Source organism: Arvicanthis niloticus, chromosome 5, assembly GCF_011762505.2.
Source record: "Arvicanthis niloticus isolate mArvNil1 chromosome 5, mArvNil1.pat.X, whole genome shotgun sequence".
NCBI lineage: Eukaryota > Metazoa > Chordata > Mammalia > Rodentia > Muridae > Arvicanthis > Arvicanthis niloticus.
The window spans coordinates 72149897-72162114 of NC_047662.1; the positions used below are offsets into that span (position 1 = coordinate 72149897).

At 33.9% G+C, this 12218-nt stretch overlaps 1 protein-coding gene and 1 long non-coding RNA gene across 2 annotated transcripts in view; both read left to right on the plus strand.

Annotated features, from left to right (window-relative positions):
* LOC143442425 (uncharacterized) overlaps positions 1-8517 on the plus strand; it is a 28594-nt gene extending 20077 nt beyond the window's left edge. The window contains exons 2-3 of the long non-coding RNA XR_013110635.1: positions 5531-5634; positions 6918-8517. This is a non-coding gene — a long non-coding RNA (uncharacterized LOC143442425). The remainder of the gene's footprint in view (positions 1-5530; positions 5635-6917) is intronic.
* Ptprd (protein tyrosine phosphatase receptor type D) overlaps positions 1-12218 on the plus strand; it is a 1324101-nt gene that overhangs the window by 364160 nt on the left and 947723 nt on the right. The gene's annotated exons all lie outside the window — the stretch shown is intronic.

The following is a 12218-nucleotide window of genomic DNA, read 5'->3' on the forward strand; positions in this document are numbered from 1 at the left end:
TTCTAAATCAAGAGATTCCAAGCCACCCATCACTGAAACTTAAGTAGTGAAGGACAGAAATTCATGTTAAAGATATACAAAGTTAAGGATACACAATTAAGATGGGTTAACATATGCTAATTTTTATCACATGAAAACCTGTTAAGCTAGCCCCACCATAAGGAGTGGGGGTGCAGTGGCAGCACCACGGGAAAGGAATCTTTGAGTGGAGCATCTCAGCTCCCAACTCCTGAAGACATTCGAGAAGGAAAGCTGTGTTTGCTGCAGCTCCTCTTCTTTCATCATCAGCAGCTTCTTTAAATAGAATAGAACTGAAGTTTCGAGACAACATTTGTGCTTATTTTGGCATTCGTAATTGTTTATGCTCCATTCATCCACCTAATCGACCATTCATAGAGCCAAGTAATACTAAAGGAGATCATCAAAACCAGCAGCCTTTTCTGATTCAAGGAGAACTTGTGTGATGTGCCTATTGAACACAGTCTGTGCTAAAGCAGACTTAATGCCCATGTTATCTGCATAATACTTAATAATAACCTTGAACTCTATTCTGGAATGAGAAGACTAAATGACAGTCTGTTTTATTATTACCCATGTTTCTAATTATCTGGTTTGTCGATGAATAAGCCTATTGTAGGACCAACCAAATTAACGAGAATGCAAGATATTATAGCAATCTATAATGGCCCTGGCTGCTTTGCCACACTAACCTTTATAAAGAAGCTTTGCCATGCATGTTTTCATGTGGGAGCATTTGTGGTTATTTGTTCAGTGTTCTGAGAAAGGCAATTCAAAAAAACAGCTTCATCAAACACTGAATACCAGTTACCACCCTGTTTACTTTACACAGCATAGTAGCATATTTAATACTTCAGCTGCTTATCAAGAAAAATATTAATAGATTAGAACAGTAATATTCTGTAAGGAATGAAGCAAAGAGGGACTTTTTTTTTTTTTTTGAGACAGGGTTTCTCTGTGTAGCCTGGGCTATCCTGGAACTCACTCTGTAGACCAGGCTGGCCTCGAACTCAGAAATTTGCCTGCCTCTGCCTCCCAAGTGCTGGGATTAAAGGCCTGCGCCACCACCGCCCGGCAAAGAGGGACTTTCTATGGACATATTAATTACATTTTTATTCTTCTCATGTAAGTTTTTTGTTTTAATCTTTTTTCTAACTCAAAATAAATTACCTTATGCCGAATATTTAATAATTCACAAGCACTTCAGTAAGCGGTTTCATTTTCTGCCAAAAATATTCTGTGTACGATTGCTTTAACTAAACTACATAACAGCAGTTTGGCCTGAGATCACTTGCCCTCTTCAGGCAGCACATATGCAGTGTCTATTACTTTGTCTGTTTCACTTTGTGGCTCATCAAGGGTGCTTTGTCTTCCTCCAGCCTAGTAGTGACTAAACTAGTGATACCTAGAAGTCAACCTGATAAAAACTATGAGCTTCTGATTGAACATCTGATCATTATACCTTCCGAGTGCTGGCAGTTGAGGTTTGCCTTTGACAAGTCTTATAAGCTAAAATAATTGCATTTATGAAAAATACGACTTCATCCTTCTCACTATCTTTTCCAAGACCTGATTATTTATATTTCTGGTATTTCTAACCACTTTCTGATAGTTATTTTGTAATGTAGTATAATTTCAGAGTCAATTTTTTATTTTACTTTTAGTAAAATGTACAGTATTCCTCCCATGTTCTCCAGCCAACTCATCTTGTTTTCCCCTGACTCTGTTTCTTCCAGTTTCATGGTATCTTTTTCTTTAATCATTATTGTTACACATATATAAATGTACAGCCACCTGGCTGACTCTATTTAGTGTTGCCATTATGTGTAAGTTCTTAGGGCTGTCAAGTTGCTTTTGGTTTCATACCTGAGGAAAATTAACTCTCCTTTTCTTGGGAGTTAATGGTTTTGCAGCCTATAGCATTTATTTGCTTGTAGCTTTTCATTTAAGAATGGCTGCAGATGAGATTTCGCCAATTTGTCTTAATAGGCCAACTAGTGTTAGATTTGTTCAGGTCTTGTATAGGCAGCCGTATTGTTGAAATTTTATAACAATAAACTTCCTTGTCATATCTAGAAGACACAATATTGCAGCAGATTTCCTGATCCTCTGGCGCTTAGAGTCTTTATCCCTCATAGTCAATGATGTTCCTTGAACATTAGTTGTAAGATTTGCGTTGTAAATATATCAGTTGCAGCTGTGCACCTCACCATCTTTTTTTTTTTTTTCTGCATGTGGCTCTCTTTAATGGTCTCTATCTTCTGTGAAAAGAAGATTCTTGGATGAGGAGTGAGAATTATACTTATCTTTGGGTATAAGGATACATATTTAGAATGTAATTATATGAATTTAGAAAAGTGGCAGAAGTAGCTTCTCATCTAAGTACTGTGACCTCTTTAGCCACAATTAGTTGGCTAGGCTTCCAAAACCAGCTACAATTTCTTTCTGTTAAGAAAGTCTTATGTCAACTAGATAGCTGCTGGTTAAATGTCATTGGTAAACAGTGGGTGCTTAACTGTTTTTAAAGTCTGTTTACCTGCTTTAGAATTTGAAACGTTGCAATTCTACCATCTATAGATGGCTGGTTCTGAAATGAAGCTAGAGGAGTAATGAAAAAAACAAAGATCTGTTAAACTGTAAATCTAGATGGGGCTTCTATGTGTAAAGCTAAGCTCAAATTTTCTTTCTTTATAAAACAATATTTTAATATTTGAATAGTATAACTAGGCAAATCTTATAGAAATTTTGATCTATAAAACAACAGCAGTTTTACAGAAATATTCTTACATAATCTTAAATATTCAATGTATTCAAAATACTCTAACTAATGTCATTGACCCCCAAAATGCAGTAAAGAAACTACAAATTTTGTGACTTTAGGTATAATTTTTTGATTTACTAATAATATTTAGTTTTCCTGATAAATTTATATCCTAATCATAAAATAAAACATAACAGGAAATTTGAAAAGTTAGCTGATTTAAGTAACTAAATTTAAAAATGTAAAATCAATCAAGATAAAATTTTGGTTTTGGTGAGGTCTCCATATTTACTAAGTACCTCATTTTTATATACCAATATAGGGATACACACTCAATGTTTGGTGTCAACATAATTGCAAATTATCAGATGCCATAGATCCTTAAGGTCTTTTTATAACAATATACAATATTCTCTTTTGCCAGTGACCTAGAATATTCATTTGGCATTTATTAGTTTGTTAATTTAATACAGCAGGACAGCTTTCTAAGCCCTATAACCAAATTCTGACATGCAAATATGTTAATATAAGTCCTGTGCTGCTGCTACATCAGATAACAAAAAATATGGCCTCTTTAATTAAGAGAAATATATTTCAAAAGTGACATGGTAGAATGACATAGCTGAATGTAAATTATAATGACCTTGTGCACTCTGCTACATCACTTGAGAGCATTATTGAAATTTTGATCCTCTTTATTTAGTATGTAATAATGATTCTACTCTTCCCTTTGGATGATTTTGAGTTCAGTTGAGAAATGTGCATACAACATAAACATAAATACCCCACAAGAGGTCATTGTATCATATTATCAAATTTTGGTATGTAAGCTAGAGATTTCAGTGATTAAAGTGTTAGACCTCTTCTTGTACAATGTGTGACACACCTTTAGGCTCCAGTACTTTCCTGGCAGTTGTTAACTAAATTTTGAAGCATAGCCATTTTCCAGGTAATGAATTCATCTGCACTTAAGAGGCTTCAATGATTAAAATCACTGCTTAGCTATTCAAGCCTCAAGAAGTCAGAACTTACCATGATTTGCCAATTATTTATAGCAAATACTTGTAAAACTGTGATGGTTACTACAGTGTCTTGCCAATAAATATTAGATAATGTGTTAATATATATTTTTAATGAGGATGATAAAGTACCTCAATCAAAATCAAGTTAATTAGCTATTACCACAAAGATAATAAACTTGACTTAGTGTTTTTGATGTGATAAGCATCTTATGTCAATTGTCTCATTCAGTCTTCTAAATCAGCACATGGCACAAATCCTGTTATTATTCCCAGTAAAAAATGTATAGAAGAAGACAAAGCAGGTAGCCCTGTTGATGTAGAACTAGATACTGGAAAAGAGGTTGAAGGTGCAGATGATCAGTTACGTGAGGTAAAGGTTTAACATTTTAATTGATATTTTACAATAATTAAGTAGAAGCTTCAGATACTTGCATCTGCTTTCTGCCAAAAGGGGGGGGGGGGGGCTGTTTAGTGAATCACAGTCTTTGAAGAAATATTTTGAAGTTCTTTATGCACAAAATGGTATATAGAACTTATATAGTTAGATTCATGAGAAAATTAAAAAATTTTTAAGTTGAGTTTTACACTCTCATTTTATCAAAGTTATACAAGATAATAGTGCCTACCATGATATTGGTGTGTAACTTATGATTGAACTCTTAGAAGTTATCAGTAATTCCTTTTGCTGATGCTAAAAATATACTGGCTTCAGTTCTCTATACATTCATTGACCTACTTTGTTTCTGACAAATATTGAAGTTGAAAAAATTCTCATTTTCTTGCTAGTAAAGAATCCTGCTTAGGTAGCATAGACAAAAGTCTTTATTTAAAATATGTCTGCTTTTGAAAACAATTACCTTCTTGATAAAATTGAAGTATCAGTACTTTAAGAGGAACTAGACTGCTTTGATTCCATCTGTCAAATATGTGTGACATAGAAGATTGTAAAGTAAAAAATTTAGAGGTAAAGAAATGTGACCATCATAGAAATGTTTCTCTGAGATGTTGAACAGATGGACACAGTGTAATTTTATACATTTTGAAACTCCATTGGGTCAACCAGAGTATATGGTCAAATTTTTTACAATATAGCTGCCTTGTTAGGACCAACTTATTGGCCAACCAATGACACTTACGGTATAACAAAAAGCAAGAAAGTTTGTGTCATGAAGACTAAACTATCCACCTATGCACTATTTTACTGAAATGTGGTCATAAAATCACAAATTGCTCATAGTACAGCCAATGTTGCTGACTGATAACTAACATGTCTGCATATGCAATAATATCAGGACTCTACTACATGAAGTAAGATGGTAGTCAGGAGGCCAGTGTAAAGGATCAATGTCATTGAACAGTGACCACAGGCTAATGGGTCTGACTAAATATTGGTATCTTGATTTGGTTTTATCTCCTTCTCTCTTTGGTTTTAGTTAGTAGATGGGAGATGCATTTAAAAATTAGGATTCCTTTTTATTAAATAATGGTTTGTATTTTAAGATTATAATATAAGCACAACACTTATCCTTCCCCTTTCTCCCTCCAAACCCTCCCATATATCCCTCTCTTTGCTCTCTTTCAAATTCCTGATTTCTTAGAATGAGGATTCATATATATATATTGAGCATTTAAAATATATTTTATTCACAGTGGGATGTCTGCTACCAAATCCAACTTCAAATAAGAAGCCAATACTAAATTCTTCTCTTCTTTTTGCATGTTGTCTAAGAATAATGCCAGTGAAAGAACAAACGAAGGTCAGCATCTCCTATCCCCTTAACTACACCAAGCAGACAATAAGAGAAGAGGAAGAGGAGAGCAAAGTAAAATTTGGTACTATGAAATACAATCTGAACAAAACACTTTACAGTTAAAGTCCATTAAATTTTATTCACCTAAACTGAATGATGTTCTTCTACTGTCTCTCAACTTGGCTATATTCTTTAATGATGGGGGCTGTTCTCAAATTTTCAAACATTAGAATGTACTTTTGTTCCAAAACTGTTTGCTTCCCAAATGTTCAAAACATATCCCTTTTGTAAATGATATGACACAAACAAAAGTGCCACTAGTGTTGGGACAATTTTTAAATAATTTTTAAATGGATAAAACTTTACACACCTTTACAGCAATTGTAATCAACTTGTTTTGGAAGAAAATATACAATGGAGAGCTTATGAAATTAAATATAAACATTCCAAGAATTTTAAACACATTGGAAAATTGTTACTTGGTTTTTGGATTTCCTTAACTTTTTTTATCATTAGTGCTAGAAATATTTAAAAAATTATTTACTATCTAAAGTCTAAACTACCTTTTTGTGGATTTTATTTGTTGCAGTACAAGAGTTTCAACGCAAGGCCTTGTACCTGCTTGCTACAACTTCATCCATGAGCTCCACAACAAGTTTCTTTATTCTGTACTTCACAGATTTTTAAAATAATGCAGGAAGAAGTATTTATAGTATACTGTATGTTTAGTAGAGAGTCAAGAAGAGATAGGATACTGGGGAATGAGCCTATGAGCTATTGCCACCTTTTTTGGATTATTATCTTTATTAAGTCTGTTACCCGAAGTTGAAATTCAAAAACTTTTTAGTAGTTCAGAACCTATTAAATTCTTTGTATCTTTGATATGACATATTGTTCATTTCCAGGTTTTTCATCGTTCACTTTTACTTTTGACTAGCTAGCAGATATTTGAGTCTTAGCTTCCCTAACAACAACAACAAAAACAACAACAACAACAACAAAACCTGTTGCTTTTAAAACAAGTCATGGCAGGTTCAGTTCCAGTATTATTCAGAGGAAACAGGCTGAAACCACAGGTACTCCCTACCTTACATACTAGTAACCTAAGCAGAGAAAGCATACTCTCCTTCTGAATGTGTTGAAAAGAAAGATAGGCAGCTTTAGTACATTCTGCTTTCAAGGGTGACTCATTCACCCTGTTCCTCTGCTGAAGGGAGGCATTTTTATTGATTTGCAGATTAAGAATCTATTTAAAAAGAAATAAATCAATTCTTGTCTAAAAGCCTACTGCAACAAGCTCAGGAACTTAAAAGTAATCACTGCTGTTTGGGGAGAGCTTAGTTAACTGTGTTTCTCTAATGACAGAGAAAACCGTAGCTCATAATGAAGGTGCTGAATATTGAAGATCTTGATGAAAAGTTGGAAGATTGAGCCAGCATAAATCAATGCATGCATCCAGAAGCCTGAATGTGGAAGGAAGAACAGAACTCTTCTGCAGTATGATTACATTGCATTTGAAAGTCAACAAGGACCTCACCTTCACTCTGAACTCATCCTCACATGTGAAACCATTATCAGGATTTATCTTATGCTATGATAAACAATTAAGAGATTAAGGGTATCAATAGACTAAAAACAGATATATATTAATTATCAGGTGCTTGTACTTACACGGGAACGGGAAAATGGTGATTCTGGTTTAGATCCTATAAATTTTATACTAAAAAAATAATGTCAAGGTGTGAAAGTTTTCAAGACAAATAAAAAAATATTCAATACTAATAGATACACATTTATATGATACCTTAGTCATTTTCTCAAAAAGAGATTAAAAGCTAGAAAAGACAAAAGAATATTTTACCAAGTAAAGATTTTTCAGGGGGTTAGAATCTAACAATTTAGCTTCATTTGAGCTCATGCAATGTAGTAAATTCAGATATTAATAAAAAAGTCTACTCTATCATCTCTAAATAGCACATTGTAGAATACCACAATAATTGTGAATTTTCAATGTGAGATCTTTGTTTTTAAAATGTATTGAAGTAATATCATATTTCACCTTAAGTCATGGATTGTTTCCAGTGTAACAAGTACCCAAAGAAAATTAATAGAAATATTTTTCCTTCTGGAAAGTCAATATTTTGAAAATAACATAGTTTTCTTTTAGGAAATGGGACTTTTCAAAATACAAACTAAATACTTTGTTTAGAAAAGGGAAATAATGTCTGAACTTAATTAAAAAGTCTTTGCAAGATATTTAATATTATCATCATCTGTTCAGAGCAGCTAAAATATTTGAATTTGCTAGTGAACATGATCTAATTCACATCTTACAATGTACCACTAGGAATCATCTTCTAAAGGCAGTGAAATGATCCATTTTCTTTTCTTTTTTAACTAAAGTTTAACCTTACCACACTTTCCCTCCTTGTTTTATTAGTTGAAAAGTTTTTCCATGTACTATATTATGGTTACTGGTATCCCTCCCACAACTCTTCTCAGATTTCCCCCACCTCCCTTCCCACCCAATTCCATGCCCTTGCTTTCTTTCTCTCTTTGAAAATAAACAGGCAAATAAACAGCAGCAAATAACTAAACCAGAATAAAAAAGAACAAAACACAAGAAACACACACACACACAAGGACAAAAAAACATATAAACAGGGAATCAAAAGCCATAATACACAAGCAAGGGGTGGGGTAAAAAAAAAAAGACAAAAGCTACAATATCCAATATGTAAATCAATATGAGAGGAGAAGTAAAAAACTACCACTGAGTTTGTTTCATATTGTTCATGTACTGTGGGTCCTGGGAACTATCTTTGTTTTGTTTTCTATTTCTTTTTTCTTATTTTTATTGGATATTTTATTTACACTTCAGATCTTATATCCTTACCCCATTTCTCCCTACCCATGAACCCCCTATTCCATCCACTCCTCCTGCTTCTATGAGGATGTGCCCCCACCCACCCACCCACCCACTCCCACCTCCCCACCTTTAAATTCCCCCACACTGGTCATTCAGCCTTCACGGGGCCAAGGATCTCCTCTTCCACCTATGCCTGACAAGGCCATCCTCCCCTACATATACAGCTGGATACATATAACTGTGCTTAAAATAATCTGTGCAACTCCACTGGGGGAAATCAACTTTACCTTTCTAAGAGGATTACTATTGAACCTAGCTTCTTAGCAAGAGGTTTAGGGGTGACAGCCCATGATCACTTTCCCATCTCAGTGCTGCAAACCCAGGTGGATTGAACCAGGAAAGACCATGCTCCTTTTGCCACCGTCTGTGAATTCATAAGTGCATTAGTCCTGATGTGTCTAGAAGATACCTTTTTCTTTAGAATCACACATCCTCTCTGGCTTTAAAATTCAAGGTCTAGAGATACATTATGAGTTAAGTCTTTATAGTGGATCACATGACAGTATTGGACTAGACTCATCAAAATTTCACTGTTGCTCCACCATAACTTCAAGGAAGCTAGATTATGTAAATTTCATAGAAGACACTATGTATCTAACTTGAGCAAATTATCACTGTGTATCATGGTAAAAAGTTTGAAGTAAAATGTTATTATGAAAGTGCATTTTACACTAGAGTTTAATTGGATACAGTTATTAAATATTATGAAGATAATATTTAATAAAAATATAAAATAAAATAAAAATAAAAATTCTTATCATATGGTTAAATTGACGCTTCCAATGGGAAGGAATTCATTTTTTATAATTCATTTTGTACCCTGTATTTGTGTTACACTACCTGCAAAAAATATACTTCTAAAATATCAATAGTAGAGCACCATTCAGGTATCGATGTTTTAAGTAACTTCCGCTGCTAGGATGATGTTGTTACCCAGTAGTTATTCTTCAAGCAGTATTTCAGCAGCTTAGTCTTCTTTCTTTCTAGGGCATTGCTTGAATATAGTATCTCACTGTTCTTGGTTCCAGTTAAAGAGAGATAGAAGAGAGAATAGAAAGGAAGCATAAATAATTCTTTGCCATCTTAGCTGTATAGTGAAGCCTAAAGATTTATCTCTAATCAGCCAACACCTATAACATGGGCACACTAAAAGCAATGTGACCTTTCTAATCATGACTCTGCTTGAGAACATAAGCAAGTATTTCAATAGCAAAATTAATTATTTCTGCTGCAGCTTTCTTCAGTGTACTTGATTTTTGACTGAACACATTCCTGGCAGACAATTCCTTTGGACATTGCATGAAGCAGCTCGATTCTTTAGAAGTCTATGCATCTTGCTTGAAAAAGGTTGCTAAAAATTGAGGCAGACAAGTGATTACATAGAGCTTGTGGCTGAAAAAGTAGGTTGTCACTTGAACCAGTGGAAAATGATGAGGTGTTAGATTACAGAATGAGGAATAACGTAATTAAAATGTGTCTTACCACAAATATAATGTTGGCAGTACTGTAGCTCATGATCCTTAGAGGGTAAGACTAAGATGAGGAGACCCATTAAAGGACTAATGACTAAGGTGACAAAGGTAGTCATAGTGGTCCACAGAACAGGGAATGCAGTGGGAAGTAGATGCGATGTTTAGGCAGCAGTATAAAATGAACTAATTCTTAATGGAAAAGCTTTAAAAAGAGACATATAGAATATTGCATTCCTGTTTAAAGCCTGGGGAACTTCCACTCATCAATGTGCATATTTCAGAAGGAAAAGCAGAATTTCAGGGGAAAAGAATACGTTGTATTTTAGAAATACCAAATTTGATGCACCTGTGCATCTTCTAAGAGAGTGGAGGTAATCAACCATGCTTGATGGGATTGGGAATTTAGTTGAAGTTAGTGACTCAAAGCTATTAGGTTATATACGCATAAATGATGCTACCTTCAGGAACTGTACAGAGTAAACACAGGGCAGAATGTAAAGATGGGCAGTTTGAAAGATTAGGTAAGTTACATATCTTACATATTTGAAAGGAAACATAGCCACAGGGTCAGACATTGAATAACATTCTGACAAAGCAGCCTAGGGTCTAGATTAGTACTTGTGATTGAGACGAGACCACAGTTTTATAATTTTTCTTAAAACTGAGAAGAGTCACCTGACTTTTCAACATTTTAGAGACCAGGAAGGGGTCTCAGATGTATCATGTTTTTATTTAGAGGTGGAGAGGTTATTCTTGATGACCTCAATATTGTTTATAAGGTAAGAAGCAAACATATTTGCAGAGTCACAGATCACTTTGCAAAGACAAAGGATTGTTGTATGGATCCTGGGATCCCTGAGGAAATTATTGACCTTGAAGTGAATGTAATTTTGTAAATGTGTATTTGATTGATTGTACTCCTTTATTAGATAGTTTATTTAATGCTACAGTTTGGTTATGTGGCTGTCAAGAATGCTGAACATCATCACATGCATGCAACTTTGCTCACTAAATTTCATGCTAAAACCCTTGGGAGATGACTGGCATAGTTGACTCTGCAATTTGCTCATAACATATTCTCCCACTACAAAACCCTCTTAGAAGATTAATGAAAGAGTATAATTAAGTGTGATGTGTATATGTAGCTAATCATATCTTCAGTTCTCTGTATGGGTCAAGGAATGTCTGGTTTTCCTTATCTAAGAGCCATCTTAAAAAAAAAAAGTCTTGATTTTTTTAACCGGATACCTTTTTATGAGCTAAAAACATTCATAAAATATTTTATAATATTTTATTAGGATTTCATAGTTTTTATATGGTAGCAAGGCCTTGAGTCAGTCTGTTGATATTTAGGCAACTGCTTATTCATGTAGAGACAGAAAGAATGAGGATAGTGATGGAAAGGGAGAATGAAGTATTTATTATGTAAGTAGCTTGTAGTCTGAAAATTCCATACTAAATGTGAATCAAGAGACAGAAGTGTAGTGAAAGAGTACTTGCCTAGCATGTACATGGTTCTAGAACCAAGTCCCAGTATAAGAAAAGACATAAAGAATAAATAAATATAATAAGATATATAAAACAATGAATGGAAATACTTTAATTGGCCTCAATATATACAGATGTCTTGGGATTTTTATCGACTGAAATGTGTAGACCAAGCACAAAGCTCTGTAATTCAGACCACATAGTGTTGACCCTCATTTTGTATATATGAACTCTGTCCCTATGTAGAATTCTCCTAAGTAATACATTTAAAAACCTATTGAAATAGATCAAAACAGCCCCATTTCCAGATCTTTAATTCTTCCTGTGATTAAATTCTGTGTCATTTTATAGGACACGTATTTATTACTATAACACCTAAAAGTATATAAAAAGTCAAGAAAAATATTAGGATTCAATCCCAGGCTTAGCTAGTATAAAGTAACAGAGATTTTTTTTTTTTTCATTTTTCAACATTTATGGATTGTGAAAGATAGGTGTGTGGGGGTGTGGGGGTGTGTTTACAACATAAAAGTTCACAAACTCATTATATTTTAAAAACCATAAACTTATTCAAAAACTGAAAGTTGATACAGCTTTTACAAGGTCAGATTTTTAACTCAGCTGTGTCTCAAAACTCTATCTGGAATGACTAAACGATTAGGCAAACACACTTTTAAATTCTACTTGCACAAATTTTATCTGGTGATCATAGACAAATGTTTAGCCTAGTTGGGTTTTCTAGAATAATAACACTATTTTGCAGAAATGTAAGGAGAA